Raw genomic sequence first — 17,942 nt, forward strand, 5'->3', positions numbered from 1 at the left:
AAAAAAAAAAAAAAAGAAATTAGAAAGGACATAAAAATCATATAATGCAAACATAATTTTATATAAATGAATAATTCAAATTCAAACATCCTAAACATATATAAAGTCATGGGGCAATGTAGGAGCCTACTTAGGTGGTTTTATAACCCTTGTTATATACAGCTATTGATAAAAACACGTTGCTCATCTTTGAATAGGCTACATTATGAAAGGAATCTATGAAGATGAATTCTCACTTTTTTACCACAATCCTTCAGTTCTGAACATATTTATAACTCACATTTTTGCTTTGGCTTCTTGCAAAAACAGCCCAGGTCTTTTTTATTCACTGTTAACCTAATAACTTTCCTGCAGCTCTGACCTCAGCAGAGCCTTTTGATTTCCGAGACCTTGTGAGCATATATACTTAAGAGATCCTCTAACTCTGCTGAAAAGTCACAGTCTCCCGGTTATTTCCCATTAAAGAGGTGTGAAAACTGAGATTTCAGCCTGTGTTCTCTCTGCGGGCCTCGCCACTTCATTAGGTGTTTTTCCTAACACATAAGCCAGGACTTCATCAAACTACATCCCGCGGGCTGCAAAGAATGTTCCTAAGTTTTCAGAGAGAAGCATCCTCTTCAGTGACTCCTCCATCCTTTTTCTCATTTCTAGGTCGCTTTCAACTTACTCGTTACAATACGTGGAGATGGATCAGTCAGCGTCTCTGACGACCAGACACCGCTAATCAGAATGGCTCCAGCAGGCTTCTGCTCTGTCGTTGTCTGCGAGCTGCTCGCTATGCCTCCCAAATAGGTACTGTGCCTTCTCATCAAGAGGATATTGAATGTGGTATTTTTTAAATATTAGACTTGGAAGTTAAAGTTTTCTATCTTTATAATTTTGATTTTTGTCTGACTAAAAGTAATATATATCCAGTATTTAAAAAAGGGAAACATGGGAAATTATAATAATATTAAAACAAAAATCATTATAGTTAACATTTATTTACAGATTACTCTGAAGTGCTGTGATAATTTATTTGCACATATCAATGCCTACATATTTATATTTTACCTAATTCCACAACATTCCAGTGGGGTAGACAAAGAGGTGGGTAAAGATCAAAAAACTGTCACAGAGAAGTCTAAATTATTCACGTCAAAATCACACAGCCCGTGAGTGGGTGGACAGAGATCTAGACATCCTGAATACAAAGTTTCACACTTCTCTCAAATCTGCTATCCAAAAAATAACCATTGTTTATATTTTAGTGGATTTTCTTACTCATAGAGTAAATACATATAACTCTAAAAATAATTTTTACATAATCAGGATCATACCGTGCACAACACTCTAAACCCTGCTATTATCACTCATCGTATTATCACAGAGTTTTCATTTGATTAATATCATAAAAACTTGGATCTATCCTTTCTGGGTTATATGGTATTAAAAGTGAGTTTTAAAAATTTCAGTGTTTAAAAAGTATCCATTACTCATACGCGCTCCAGGAAGTTTTCAGTCAAGTGTGGCTCTGTTGGGCTCTGCTTTGGACGATACAGACTTCACCTACAGGTCTTCTCAGTCCAGAGTTGGAGCTGAAGAAGGTGCCTCTGTCCAGGAAAAGTGTTCATGAGGAAGTTCAAGAGCAGGAGGACCCTGGGAAAGCCGTTCAGTTTAAACCTTCTGTTCAAATGCGTCAAAAGTCACAAGTGTTCCTATCAAATTGGCAAATGTATGGCACAAGGCCAACCCCAAATTCGGTGACACCAAGAAGCATGGCGAGTATAAGGAGGGAATACAAGGCTGTGTGCAGTGATACAACCTGCCATAGTGTTCATTTCATACAACAAAATATATACTTGCCCCCTCCACAAGCCACTTAGATGTTTCATCGAAAAGTAAAAAAATATGTTCAAAGTCTAAAACTTTGATCTAAATTAGATGCTTATAGAGCTTTGCTTGAATCTAAGTATTTCCAATTAAAAACACAAGCTATTTACTCCCACATATATCCAAAGTACAGTGAGGGAAGAAGGACAAGATAATTACAATGCACACTCACACAGAAACAGGAAGAAACACTTGCAGTAATTACCAATGAAGTCATGTTGGGCAAAGATTCCCCTAATGTGGCATAGAGACTATTTCTTGATTAGGCTCCAATTCTGTGCCACAGAATTAAGATGTCTATTCATTGTCCTCCAAGGCACTTGGCTGGCACTGCCTTTAAGGATATTATCTATTATCATTGGTCATAATTTAAGAAGACATTGAGGATGTGCCTACCTTGTTACTGAATAAATTTCTCAGTCTTTTCCCTACCTATGGAGAGATGGAAGACTAAAGGTCCAGAGTATTTACAATCTTTTAAAACAAGATTTAATACCACTTTTGGCCACACAACACTGAAAATTTTTGCTAGATTTCATTTCTTTAATTCCAGCCTGCTGTATGCACCAATAGCTATACTCATAATTCTTTCTGGGATAAAACATTTCTCGCACTCTTTGTACCCTTAATTATTAAGTTTTATGAATTTATTGGGTGCTATGGACTGAATTGTGGCCTTTGACATTCATATGTTGAAACCGAACATGATGATATTTGGAGATAAGGTCTTGACAAGGGCCCTCATGATGAGATTAGTATCATTAGGAGAAGAGATACTCTTGTTTTCTCTTTGTGAGGATACAAGAAGTAGTCAGTGGTGCCGGAAAGCTAACAAGAGCCCTCATCAGAGCCCTGCTACCACCCTGATCTAAGACTTCCAGCCTCCAGATCCATGAGAACCCACCCCATTTATGGTATTTTATTCTGGCATCATCATGAGCTAACAAATACATCAGGCTTCGTAAAATCACAATCATGTACTCTTATCTTTAAAAAATTTTGTTCAAATAAAATGATTTATTCAGAGTCATTAATACAATCAGACTTAAGAAGAGTTTTTACATTAATGCCTCTTATTTAGTCTTTATCTTCAGGTTGTATTTCGATGGACACCCCTCGATTTGATTGTTACCTTTAAGACTCGCCTTCATGTGAGAACCTTTTAGCAACTAGACACAAAGGTCAAATGCATTTTTCATCTTGAGAGTCTTTAAATATTTTCCCTTGTTTCCTAATGTAGAAACTAATCATTTTTTTTCCTCTGTGAGAAAAAAAATGATTTCATACTTGAACTACTTTTTCAAATGAACAAATAATGGCCAATTTAGGTTGCTAATATTTGGGCCACATTTTTTTCATCTAACACTCAAAGTTTATTAAGTATGTTCTTCTCTCTTCCCAGGGATTATTTTACCAAGCATTTTACTACAGTATCCTGTGTTTTCCCCTTTTCTCAGGCTCCTCTGTTAGTGCCCTCACTGACTTATTTTTATCCCTTTAGCAACACAACAACACATACTTTGGAAAGGCAGTACCCTGTTCCTAGCTACAGAATTCTATGTTCAGTTTTCACTGGGTTAAACTGTGGGAGGAACCTCTAAAACCATCAGTGGCTTAAGAGGATGATTATTTCTTACTAACACACACGAGGAGTGCTGGGAGATGGAGACCCATCTGAGCTCTGCTGATGAAGAAGAAAGGGAACAGGTGCTTCCAATTGTGCCTAAAATGAGCCATTTTCCTAGACATTTAATAATGTGGACTAACAAGCCTTCTGGTAACTTTAACCAATCGGGGCTGTTATCTGGGACATGTTCCTAATAGAACTCTATTATCTCCTTTATTAAGGAATTTGACTTTTATCCTCAGAGCATAGCAGATGTTGAACCTTTAGATAGATCACATATAAATCGCATTTTGCAAAAGTCACTCTTTCTGAAGAAGAAAAAAATGGATGAGGGATGAACAGCTGTGAATGAAGAAAGACCAGTCTCTAGGCCAATGGTGGAATCCAAATTATAGAAGTTTATAGCTTTGACTAGAACGGCAGTACTTAGGAAGGAGATATGTTAGATTTAAGAAATTTAACAGAAATGAATCAAGAGTTGGTGCTAAATGAGAAATGTGGGTTTGGAAAAGGGGTTAAAAGAATCGTAAGATTTTTTTCTGTCATTGTAATAGATGCATGGTGGGATAAATTTAATGAGATAAGAAACAAGATTGGAACAAGTGCTATTTTCATTAGAAGGTAATTTTGCTTTTAAACATGTTGACTACTGTGTGCTATGAAAACATCAAAGCAGAGCTAATGAATCTACACTTGGATACCTGAAACTTAGAAAAGAAGTTGGAACTGTACATTTGTCAGGCTTTACATTAAATCGGGGCATGGACAAATTTCTAAAGACACTTCACCTGCTCTGTGAGCATTTTAGAAGCTTTCTTTGATAAGAGAAAAATTTTATTTGGCAGTTATTTCATGCAGGTAGTGCTTTTCTCTCCCCAAGAAGGTCGTAAGTTCCTGGAGGACAAAAATTTACTTCCAGCCTCTAGAAGAGTAGGTTTCACTTAGAGAGAGCTCAGTAAGGTTTATTTTGTGAGTAAATGAGAGTCGCCAACAGTATCAATCATCTAGCATTTCAACTTGAGAATTGTTTTCTTTTCCTATCTTTTAAACGTAGTTTTTAAAGCGTCTTTATTCCATCTCTCACCCATGTGTGGATGTCTCCGGGCTTCATCCATGTTCATTGACCCACCTCCAACCGGCCTTTACAAACAGCTCTGCTCTCACCTTTCTGGATGTTTTAACGAAAGACCAAATGATGTATTGACATGAGTCTTTCCCGTGCAACTTTTGTTGCATGTGGTTATTTTGAAGCAAAGTAGTGAGAAGTGGAAAACGGAAGAGTCTACTTGTCTACCTGATTGATAAAGAACTTTTCTTTAAACTGCGTGTTTAATCTTTAGCCTACCATATAGATTTCTGGAAATAAAAGTATTAAGGATTCACAAAGTTTAATCAGTTCCATGATGGGGGGATGTACTTCAATTTTCATGAATAATTAAAATGAACTAGAAGAATATTAAGACGTGTCATGGCTGATCCGCTTTAAGCTTCACGCAAAGAGGCTGTTCCATTTATACAGCAGAGGCATCTGCTGGGTCACTAACAGAAAAGCAGACTCAACGCAAAGAATAGCACAAACTATTTTCTTACCATTTATTGCCACAGCTGCAGTGTGAACGGATACATCCAGGGACTCTTCTCCACAGATACACAGTGAAGTCCAAAAGGAGCTAGCCAAGCCGATAAGAGTTCGTTACCCTGGCTTCAGCTGTGGGTCCCTTTCTGCCTATCTTCCCACAGCAGAATGGGCCTTCCCTGCCAAAACCAAGGCAATCATTTGTCATGCAAATGCTGCATTTCTGGATGCCAAAGAATGAAAAGACAATGACACCTGGAACCACAAAATACTCACCAAAGGCCCATTATGAAATGGGATCATGTGGGGAAATGTGCAGGCCTTGGTCTCCAACAGCTTTATTCAAGGAGATATAATGGTTGGGCACTGAGTCACAGGTGCTTGCTTTAGCCCTGTCTTTTTTTTGTTTTTTTTTTTTTTAAACTATCAAATTGCATCTCAGGTTATAGAGGGACTATATTTCCAGGGTTTCACTGCTTTATAAATCCTTTTTTTTGTGGAGCTAGAAATTGCAACACAACGGATTTCTGACCATGCTAATATTGTAGAAGGATGGGACTTTCAAATGACTAATTTATTCACTGTCATGCTGTTAAAGTAAGTTGTCATATGGTCAACTCAGCTGTACCAATCTCCCTACCGCTTCCAGAGATTTGGAAATTTCAGAGTAATCTTAAATAAATAAGCTTATTCTCTGTGAACGGCATTTCTTTCTTCCTCACCCTTCGAGGGAGTATGATAGAGTCTAAACTAGGTACTCCTATCCTGCCAGGTCTCTCTCCACTCTGCTGACTTTAGCCCATAATAATCCGTCATGACAAGCCTACACCCAGCATTACACTTCCCAGATGGAATGAATGACCTGAAGCTCGAGGCATCTCCCTCCAGGCACTAAGAAACTCGCTTGCTTTCTCCCTCAGGCACAGTTCCTGGGAACACAGGTGCAGGCCCGTTCACGCCAGGCCATAGGTTCAGGGGCTCAGCAGGGTCACCATCTTTTGTTCCAAGGCATCTCTCAGCCTCCAAATTGCCAAAGCTTCCCATTGGAAGAGCTACTTACATTTTAGAGAAAAAAAAAATCCTGCAAACCCCTAACAACGAAACAAGTAGATTGACTCCCATTATTGTATTTTAGCTCACAGGTGGTTTGTGTGTGTGTGTGTGTGTGTGGCATTGCATATTGCTGACATTTTCTAAGTGTTGCTAAAGTCAAAGCTTCTCTTGACCTTTCCCTGTCACTAATTTTCCCTTCCCCAAGGACCAGGGCTCCACTCAGCACACTGACTGTGCTTCCTAAATAGATTTCCTCTACAGCCTTGTCAAAACTCCAACACACTTCATGCCTTCTCTTTTATATTGCAAGTGATGAGTGATGAGTCTTGACTTGTAAAACTGGTTTCAGAATTTCTTTGAATACCCTTCATAGATCATCCAGCATTTCCCTTCAGTACGTAAGAGTATATCGCACTTACTAAATAGGTTTTGGGAACACCTGCTGAAAATCTAAGCCAAGGGGAAAAAATGGTGTTACATGATATTAGTCATTTTCTCATCTGCTGCTTTATTAGTATAACTCAGTTTAGGCGTTGTCCAGAAGGGCTAAATGAATAGGGGGCAAATCTGGGCCTTCTTTTTATATGTAGCATGTGTACTTAGAATCCACGGAGGAAAGAAGAGTAACTGACTTAATTTCTCACTAAGTTTTTTGGTACCATTTGTCTCTTGCAACTCTTTTACTAAGTAATATTGAAGATGACATTATCTCACCAATGAAATTAAATGTCTACTTGTAGGTCCTCTCTCCTGCCTTTCTTTTAGTGAATGATGAGAAATATAGCATAGATGGCTGGTGTGCAGGGGATAGGAGAATAAGAAAAGAAAAGTCTGTGGTTTCTGGCATTAATATACTATGACATAAAAGTAAGTCTTTGAATTAATCAAACAATGCTTTCCTGTTTGTTATTCATCAGCTTTCTTTGTCTTTTATCCTCTTTTGAATTGTTTTCACATCAAGTCTCCTTTTCCACCTATCCCCGCCCTGTGAACGGTTTATTATAGGTGAAAGTTTTCAGTGTGATCTCATCTAGATACAGCATGGATCTTCTGCTTTAGGAGCCTTTAAATTTTAAAGGACAATTTAAAAATATTACCAAATCCATGCCTCTCACATTCGTAAGTGGCCAAAAATAAAAACTGTATACAGGAGAAACAGAGTATATCATAAAAATCAGCTGGTATACAGTAGATCATAAATCAATTACTATCTTTAAATGAAATAGTTGAGATGTGCAGAACTCCATTAAACTTGGCAGAAAAGGAAAAAATTATGAAAAACGATTTTCTTCACTGAAATATTTTCAAAAGTAAAAGATCAGAATGAAATTTATATCCTGGTGCTGCCTATTTAGAGAACACTGGGCTAAAGGACTGGACTTCTTTAAAAATATTGCTCATAGCATGAACTCTGCAAAGAACAGGAGAAATCTCTAAAGCTTTCATTTAAGTGTTTAGGTTGGATAAACTTCCAAAATAGCAAATAGTTATTCTCGGATTATTGCGGATTTAAAAATAAGTTTATATGCAAACCTATCTGTTACTTTTTTTTTAATATTTGCAGAAAGGTATTATTCACACAGCAATCTAGTTAATAGAACACTAGTGGACAAAATAACTAAAGCAATGTACAGCCACAGAGAAAAACTGGTAGTAAATATCATAAAAATAGCAATTCACTTTTAGATGGAACTCTACAATATACCGAGCATTTTCGCATTTTTAATCTTGTGTTTTCAAGGTACCTATTATCACCCTAGCTTTACAAACAACAATGAATGCAGATCAGAGAAGGTAAGACTTGCCTGATATTACAGAACTACTTAATGACAAAGCCGGGACTCCAATCCAGATTTTATTTCTCTTTTACCAATTCAGAGAGAATTGCTATACACCACCTACCTTAGATAGGATTGCCATCTTGTCATTCCTTGATTCAGAAAGAGGCTAAATAAGCATGACACATTTACTCAACAGTGAAGTTTTTAATTGGCTACCACACACGGTAATAAAGATATATGTGTCTTTGTGAAAAGCTCTAAAACTTTTGAACTGGTCAAGAAGATTCATGGCTGTCCTTTCAATAGAAAGCAGATAATTTTCCAGAAGCCCCTTCTAAGGTTATCTAATTATATGTATATACACAAACACACACACACACATATATATTACGTATATATGTCTAAGCTTTACTTGGCTTGGATCTTACAACTTTGTAAATTATAAAAAACTAATAATGAAGAAAATAACTCTTGCCCATAGAGACAAGATTTCACATATGGAGATGAATTTCCACCCTGTGTACATTGACCAGTTGTGCATCTATTAACATATTCATTTTCACATTCCTGATGGCCTCTTTGTATGTCTGTTCTTTGGAGTCTTTTTGAACTACTTTTCACATTTACTGGTCCTCTCATTAAATAATGAGTTAAGTGAAAATATTTGACAAATATTCTTTTTTTTATGTTTTGAAAAAAGTTTCAGTGTATGAAACTAAATATGATATGCATGCTACAAGAAAATACCATCTAGGATAGGAACAGATATAAATACATAATTAGAGTGATCAATATTGAAAAATAGATTTGTGAACAAAAAACATTTTTTAGAGATAAGTTAACTCTTTACAGGAATATTAAGGTATAATGGCTTAGCTCAGTATTAGAAAATAAGGAAAATAAACAGAAAAGCCACAGAAAGTAAAGAAATATACTACAGTGAGCCATGTTTAAGAATATAAATTGGAGGGCAAGTGTGCCAGTCACATACACTGGAGCTGCGGGGTTCAAATCCAGCCCAGGCTTGCGAAACAACAATGACAACTACAACCAATAAATAGCTAGGTATTGTGGCAGACACCTGTAATCCCAGCTACTTGGGAGGCTGAGGCAAGAGAATTGCTTAAGCCCAAGAGCTGGAGGTTGCTGTGATCCGTGGCACCAAAGCGTTCTACAGGGTGACAACTTTAGACTCTGTCTCAAAAAAAAAAGAAAAGGAAAGAATATAAATTGAAACACAGGATAAAGCACAGAGTCTACTGGGGAGGCTACACTATCCCTATTTAGCAGCACTGCAGACTGAAACTTTATTATTCATTATATAGCATCCAACCTAGGCTGCAATAGACGAGGCAAATGAAAAAAAGAAATGCGCTCCCATTTGGCAAATTCAATCTTTCTGGCCCAAACTGGACATAAACCCCAGTGCCTAAAAGATTCCCTCCTCACTTGTAATTATTTCAGCTGAATTTCATATTCATATAAACTATGCTGTTATTAAGAGTCATTTATTTTCCCAATTCATGTCTGTATCTCCCTCAGCACTAAGTACAATTCATTGTCCATAAAAACCATTTCATATATATTTGATGAACGTAATGAAGAAACAGGTCCGTGCTGTTGCCTTCTCCTAAAATAATCTCCTCTCTAGAAATTCTCTTCTAGAATCCTGCAAAGTCAGACGGTTACTTCTGTTTCATTTATAACACATCACATTTCTATGCAACATTGGATTCGTTCTGCCTTGTGGTGTATAGCTATTGGTAGTTTAGTTCATGATCTTCTCCTTCTCCAAGAATCCAATCTCCTTGAGGTCCAGGTCTTGGTTCGTGCATCTATGTAACTCACAATGCTCCCACGGTGCTGGCACAAATATCTGTTGGTTAAATTTATTTATTTTTTTAAAATAGTTTACTCAGTACTTTGGTCATAAAAATGCTTGATAGGACAAAGATATCCTTTGAATAGTAGCAAAAGAATTGTTTTTCCTCTATTTGCATAAGAAATAATCTTCAACCATTTCAGAATTATTTGTGAAATTTTTTAGTATTAAAGAAATGAGTCATTGCTTAACTGTCTATACTAAAGTTATATCAATATGGAAAATTTATAGAAGCTGTAAATAGATACGCATCCATCCAACAACATATACAAATAATAAATAAGAAAATGATACCAAAGGAGGAAGGACAGCAGGAAACTTTATAGACACAGCCAGGCTTCATAACACTGATTTACTGAGCTCTATTGTTACTAATGTTATCCCCTACAGTGTGCATGTGAGTGCATAATATATTTTCAACCTAATAAATATGAGTGTGTTGGAGCCTTCTATATTTTTCAGGAAATCGGCCAATTTTTGTATCATCTGAGGGTCAATAAATTATTGCTTTGATGATGAATAAAAATCTCTTCATAAATTATCTTTTTCTAGACATGGGAAAATGTCACACCACCAGAACTATGTTAGAGCTTCTTACAAACAAGTGAATAATGTGGGCAGAAATATCCTTGTACATCCCCCCCAAAGAGGTTGTCCATGCACAGTGTTCGTAATCAGGATACGTGGTCTGGCTGGAGGAAGCCGACAGCCACAATGGGAAGAACCTGGGAGGAGGCAGAAATAAAACTGGAAGGACTGATTTTATGTTGATGTTTGCTTGATTCCAATAGAGATATGACTAGAGAAAATGCCTGATTCATTAAAATAGAGCCATTCAATTAGCCACATTTTTTTCAAATGACTTAACTTATTATTATAGGTTGAATCGTGTGCCCCGAAAGATATTTTGGAGTCATGCCTCCCCCACCCTGTGATCTGTGGATGTGACCTTATTCAGAAGTAGGGTTGCTGCAGATGTGATGAGTTAAGATGAGCCCAAACTGTTAGGCTCCCAATCCAGTATGTTTGGTGTCCTGAAAAGAAGAGAGAGAAGACAGCCAAGGGAGCAGAGATTGCTGTGATGCGTCAGAAAGTCAAGGGATGGCTGACAGTACCAGAAACTGGGAAAGGCAAGAGAGAAGCCTTCTCTGGAGGGGCTCGCGTGAGCATGGTTCTGCCAACACCTGACTGCAGACTCCCGTCCTTCGTAACAGTTAGCAAATACATTTCTGCTGTTTTAAGCTATGTAGTTTGTGTTACTTCAGACAGCAGCCCTGGGAAACTAATACAAGTACTCTTCTGAGTATTAAACAGAAGTACTATTTTAAGTAGCTGCTTTAACCAACTTACCTTAGAGAGCATATGATGGGTTTCTCCAAGGCAGTGGTTCTCAATTTTCCTAATGCCACGGCCCTTTAATGCAGTTCCTATGGGTCACAACCCACAGGTTGAGAACCACTGCTCTAAGGCATAATGTCATTAGTAAAGAAAAGAAAACGCTGAGCCCCTGGAGTTGTGTTCTCGTAAAGACTCTAGGAGTATAAAATTCTACCTAATGATGATAGTAACAATTGTCACGTATCTGGTGCATGATCTTCAGTCTCCCCCCACAAACATAGGTGGGCAGCAACACTGTCCCCATTTTATACAAGGGGAAAATGAGTCACAAGTGAATTAGGAATTATCCCAAGGCACAAAGCCGTCGCTGAAACCCAGGTCTGTCTGATCTCCAGGCACAGTTCCCCACATACTGCTTTTCTCTCTTCTTATAATTCTATATAACAACAAAAAAGCAAAAACACTTTTGGCTGTTTTTGTAAACTGAATCGACTAGATGTTTGAACACTCAAAGTTACATCCTGTAACAAATCAAGGAGAAGAAGCTTTCCTGAACTTCACAAACATCATACAATTTAAGCTTTTATTCCTGTCCGTCGGTATAAAATAATTAATTAGCAGAGAACATATTTACTTCTTCTCCTGCTCACTACTTCTCCGTCTGTCAACTGCCTGCCTTCCGTCTCCCCAAAACCAAATGATTCTGACTTGCTTCTTCAGGGAAATGGTGGGACGTGTTTATTAAAATGAGACTGGGCCTTGCTGTGCTCAGCTCCCTGAGCTCCCGTTTCAGTTCTGCCCCTCAGTAGCTGTGTGAATGGGGCTGGTCCCTTGCACCCACAAGGCCCTGGTTTCCTCATTTGTAAAATGGGGGTCATAGTAATTTCTTTGCAGCGTGACTCTGGATTTAGCAGCTTAACATAATGGCAGGCTGATGCACTAAGTTACTATTACAATTCTGCTTCCGCTAATGTACTTTTACTTCGAACTAGGGAAATGTACTGATTATATGAAATGGACCACAAATGTATTTTGAATTATATCACTTAAGCCATAAGCTTAAAGTTTCCATCATCAAAATGATTTTTTTTTTAAAAAGACACAAATCAAAGAAGGCATTTCTTTTCTGTATTATTTAAAGAATTTCCTATAAATCAAAACATACAATAGTTCTGAAAAGCTAATCTTTACCGTAAAAATGAGTCTGTAAAAATTCAAATTCTATACAGAAAAAAGTATAGCTTATTGTATAAGAAGATTTTTCACTAAGCTGTTTCCAAATTTCCTCTGATAAAACACAATAGTCACACATTCCCATCCAACCCACTTCTGCATTTCAATAGGAACCATGGAGTAAAATAAAAGGTATTTACTAGGATTTTTTTTCCTCCAAATATAGTCAATCCAGATGATTAAGGAAATCCAAATTATTTCCTTTCCCAAAAGGAAAGGAAAATGTCAATGGTATTAAGGGAGACAAAATATTTTTTTTTCATAAAAAGTGCTATCATAGGAAGTATTCAAATTACTTCTTAAATGTTGACTGTGTTGTCATTAAGATTAATGACAGTGAGTTAGGATAGTGTGACAGCTGGAAGTGTGGATACTGGAATTAGAGTTTGTGGTTATTACCCCATCTCCACAGCTTGACAGTAGTGAGAACGTAAGCCAGGTACCCACTCATTCCTCAGTTTGCCTATGGGAAAAATACAAGTATGAATCTCAGAGTTTCAAAAAGATTGCAAATATATACATAAAAATGCTTTAATACAATGGCTAGAACACAGATATTCATTTATTTGTTGTTAGCAATTATTATTAAGATCAAATCTTATAATGCACCTTATGAAAACATGATACTGAATAGCGGTTAAAAAAAATAAAAAACAAAACTAGCTTCCGCGTATGGAACGCTTACTCTGAGCCAGGACCTGTGATGAATCCTTCTACATGGATGTACTGTGTTATAGACAGTATTACCATCCTGAATTCATGGACAATGAAGGTACCCTGTGCACATGGAGGCGTTCCCACCCGCACCCTCAGCCACACGGAGAGCCAGGGTGGACTTTACTTTCTCCTTGGCTGTGTACCAAGTGTGACGAGGAACTTAGAGCACAGAAAGCTCCACGCAGGCCTCTTCTCTTGCCTCCCAGAGGCAGACAGGGCTTCTAGTCTGAATATGGTTTCTAGTAAGGTCTCCAGAAAATGAACTACAATAGTGACTTTTGTGAAATCACCTGTGAAAGTGGTTCCAAGACAGAGAACTTTTGGATGAAGGGGGAAGAGGAAATCAAAGGCCAAGGAAAGGAAGCTGAGCGAGTGGGCGGCAGTGTGTGGCTGCAGCAGCAGGAAAAGAGCTCTGTCCTGGAATGTCAACTTTACCGCACAGCTGATTCCACTGTGGGGTGAGGAGACAACACCTTCATACTGTCTGTCAGCCAGTCAGCAATCCCGGCAGCCCCAGGAATTAGACAACAGGGTTTCATAATCTGAGCAAGGCCGCTTTCATTCCTCCAAAGCCAGTGCTCCTTCCAAAGGGCAGCTGGGAGTCCTTAGCAATCAGCGCTCCCACCGTCTGGGAAAAGTCACAGGGAAAGGGATCTGAGAAGGGCACCGATAGCATATCCTGTCATCTGCACCTTGTTAGAAGGACTTTCTTCATGGAGGCCCACTGTTTCCTTCAGTCAATGAGTTCTATTTCAACTAGTTCAAGTTGAGAAAGGCTTTCGATCCCCTGACTTCAGCCTTCTTCATGCTCATGGCGCGTATGTGTCTCCTTCTGTGGGCTATTTACCTTAACCTGGGACCAGCATGCTCTCCTATCATCTCCCCAGATGACAGTGGACCAGGTGGCCCTGGCTGCCATTCTGATGCTGCCGACCGCTTTGCTCTGCAGGGATCCTCTTACCCGGTTAATACCGGGGAGCATGGGAGGTAATGGCACCTCCTCCCATCAGTCCTGTCTTAGAGGGGACAGTCACTGTGGGTCTTAGTGACGCCGGTACACACCTTACAGACACATTTCTTTTTGTCTTACGAGATACCTATCTCGTGAGCTTCTGATCGTTTAGGGTGTGCCCAGTCTCCTATGGCCAATTCTTGGAGATTTTCTACCCTCTATTCCAGTCTGTCACAAGCTTCTGGCATCTTTACTTTAGTTGGTTTTAGTTGATTTTCCAAGACTACAAGAGCTAAGCAAATGGCATATTAGAAGTACTTTATAAGCCTCTTAGCAGGATATTAAATCCTATGTCCCGGGAGGATGTACCCACATCAGAAACTTCATTTTATTCGCATGTGAGCAGATAGTGTGTGTCCTTTAACCCAGCACACTCGGGATGCATTCCTGGGCAGTTTCCTCATTCCTCTTGTAGCCAGGTCTTACAGCTCCTTTGGCCTATAATCCATCTCGCACCTTCACAGCCAGGTTTTGCTTAATACTGGCTTGATGAACATGGTTCATACGAGCCATGACAAATAAGCGTCAGCTTTTGCATTGTGACTTTAGCATTTTAACATAAATGTGATTTACTGAAATGGTTATTTATACTCAAATGTCTAACTTAGAAAAATATTTCACTTGGAAATTTTTCACATTCTTTCTCTAATTATGTATGATTAGGAGAAGGGTTGGGGACAGATCTGCTGTCCCTCCATGGAGGGGCAGCATTGTTTTGTAAGCACTATGCCTTGTACGAGCCCTTCCCATGGTGGTGAGTTAGCACCAGCTGCATACTAAGGCTAAGAGGTGCATCTATGGATCCAGCTACTCAAGTCCACCTACCTTCAGACCAATCTGAAGTCTGAGGATATTACACCTTTCTTATACGGCTCTATTTTTAGCATAAGAATTTTGCCAACCCTAAAATTCAGCCTTTTGACAGCTCTTTCATTCTTCTAATCAGGCCCTTTGCCTGGTCTTCAGCACTGTCTGTCCCTGGCTGTGGGCAACAGAGTCTCTGAAAGATCTTCAAAGCAGGCTTTCTGTCCCCCTCACAAGGCTGGTCAAAGATGTGGATCTCTAATTTTTTCCTTTTCAATACATCACTGGCACTTAGCAACAAGCTCTAATTCCACGGTCCTTATCACTAGCTTTTATATGCTACCTCTGAAGCTTTAGAAACTGCACAACCTAGAGAATCCCCTTCCATAAGCAGCTTGTTCTAGTTAATTGATAGTAAAAGTCTCAGCAGTATGCGGTTAGGGCATTCCAGGCACTGTTGATATTTCACCCACCATCCTGAGGTCTTTATTGCCATCCTGAGCAACCTTCAGAACCCCCATCAGGACAGAATTCTGAAAAGCAGAGGCCTAGATGCCATTGTTTTAAAAATGATTTCTGCAAGAAGTACTGTCATGAGGAGGGTGAAGACTTCACCTTGAGGGGAGGGAGCCCAGGCAGAGGTATCTCAGAGTTGGCCTGCCAATGGGCTTTGGCTATAATGCCAGGGACAGACAGACCCACTCCAGATGAGGGCAATGCTATGGGGCAGGGATTGGGGTGAAGCATGGATTATGAACCAATAGCTAACAGCTGAGGGCAGGTACACTGGTCTAGTGGAAGGATCTCGTTGAGCTACGAGAGCACCTGCTGGGCCACGTTTCTGAGATGGCATTTAAAGCAGTGCTTCAAGAACAGGCCCTTGTGCTGGCTCAGCACTTCTGCCTTGCTCGCTACTTCCTGTGCTCCACCTACCGTTCATCCTCTTCCCCTCCCACCAATATGCTTTCACTACGTTTTACTCCGTGTCCTTCAATACTGCCAACCCAATTACCAGCTCCTACCGTGCAAGAGACTATCCCTCTTATTATATATCTGTAAGAAATTATATTATACTTTTGGGGAAATATATTGCCTCCAGTATGGGTGTTGACACCCCCTAAATTTTTCCTTACTGGGCTGAGTTGTGGCTAGGTTCAGCCTTTCTGCTGTCAGGCTACACCAGGTAAGACGCAGCTCTTCCTGTCTTGTGCTGAGCTCACATGCAAGGGATTCTCACTCGATTCTTTTATTCTTTGTTTGCTTTTTAATTTCTTTCTTCAAAGATTTGCACTTTCTTTTATTCTTGAATGGGTCTTCTGAGGAAATGAGACAACAAAATCTCAAAGGATCTTCTGCCAGATTATCAATATTTCCTTCATTCTTCTTTGATAAATATAAATTCCCATTCTTATTTTAGGAAACCAGGAGCAGGAGAGAAATATTATCTAAAAGAGCAAAGGCATCTGATACTTTCAAAGGTGAAAAAGTACCAGAAGCCGGAGAATCCATTGAGCCTGAAGACTCAGATTTCAAAAGACATTAATGGTTTAAGGGGAGCAATAAAATGGGGCATCTCTTCAGATAACTACATTTCAACAGTAATGTCAGGTCAGGCATCCATATTCTGAGGATGCATCAGCAACAAAGAACTTGCTATGGGGGATAAAGCACCCCGTTCCACAGTCGACTGTCATTCTCCTGACCCTGAGTGGACACGTCCTTCCCCACCCCCAGCAGAGTCTGGGGAGAGAAAAACTTATCTGTTAATCTGCAAGTTGAGGGCATGAGTATTATATGCGGAAAAACCACATTAATGCTACCCTCCCCCCAAAACAACTCAGCTACATATATGTGTCACGATGGAAAACAAAACTAGTCATTTACTAGATTAGTAAATCTGAGCGAGAAAACATAAACTACTGTGTGCATTTGATCTGTGAAATCCAGTAACAAAATCTATCAGCTCAATTGTGCACAGGTTAATGCAAAGAAATTCTATAATATTTCAAACGATAATACTATGAAACTACCCCACAATTGCTTTCAATGACATGTCAGAAATGTAATTCTCTCTTTTTGAGGTACGTGAGCAGACTATTAACACCTGGGCATAAAGAAAAATCTTTTCCAAGGAATCCCACAGAAATCAGCAGTAAAGTGTTGCACATTACGTGATTAGTTTTTTTGTTTGCTTACTATTTAATAGGCTCCAGGTAAATGTAGTGAAAATTATTTCTATAATCTCTGTTGCTAAACACAGGCTACTGTATTTCAAATTAGGCTGCATATCAATGCCCTCTATAAAAACATTCCATTTAAAAAGCTCCTTAGCTTTTTAACTTATTCTTTTTGTCATTGATTAAGAAGGTATCTGTTTGCATTTTCTCATTCTAAAATCTCCTTCTGTTTCTATCACAGCTTGCAAACTCCATTCGGTTCTTCAAAATTCAGCTCAAATGTTATCTGTTCTTCGACGTTTTCTGTGTTCCTAACAGCTCACGCTCATGTAGTATTCGATTTTTTTTTATTGTGTTCATTCTTTTTACATTGTTGTCATAATAGTTCCTAGCGCATCATCTTGTCAATGTCATTTACAAACTTGGAAGCTGTATCACATAGTGATTTCCCTGAGAATAAGCATCTCTTCTGATTCTTTTTCTACCATCATTGTGCACAGTGCCAAGAAGTTAGTCGTGCTCAACAATTATTTTTTGAATGAATAAATATACAAATGGGTTTTGTCAGAAATTGACAGAGGAGTTCTAACATGATTTTACTTCTTAAATGGCGAAGTCCCAATTCTGTGGGAGGTCACATATGCCATTTTATGCCTTTAAAAAAAAAATCTCGATTTAGGAAGATTTAGGAAGTCCTAAATTTCCTTTATCATCTTAGATTGCTCCTTTGAACATAATGTAAATATGGACCAAGTAAAAAATCGTAATGACTCCTGATTACGACCGAAAGAAATGAAGGAAATGAGTAAACACATTGTCTTCTATAAGACTTAAACATGGTTCATTAGCCCCCAGTTAAAATGCTGTAGA

Source organism: Otolemur garnettii, unplaced genomic scaffold (assembly GCF_000181295.1).
Source record: "Otolemur garnettii isolate 467f Iridium unplaced genomic scaffold, OtoGar3 scaffold00010, whole genome shotgun sequence".
NCBI classification, from domain to species: Eukaryota; Metazoa; Chordata; class Mammalia; order Primates; family Galagidae; genus Otolemur; species Otolemur garnettii.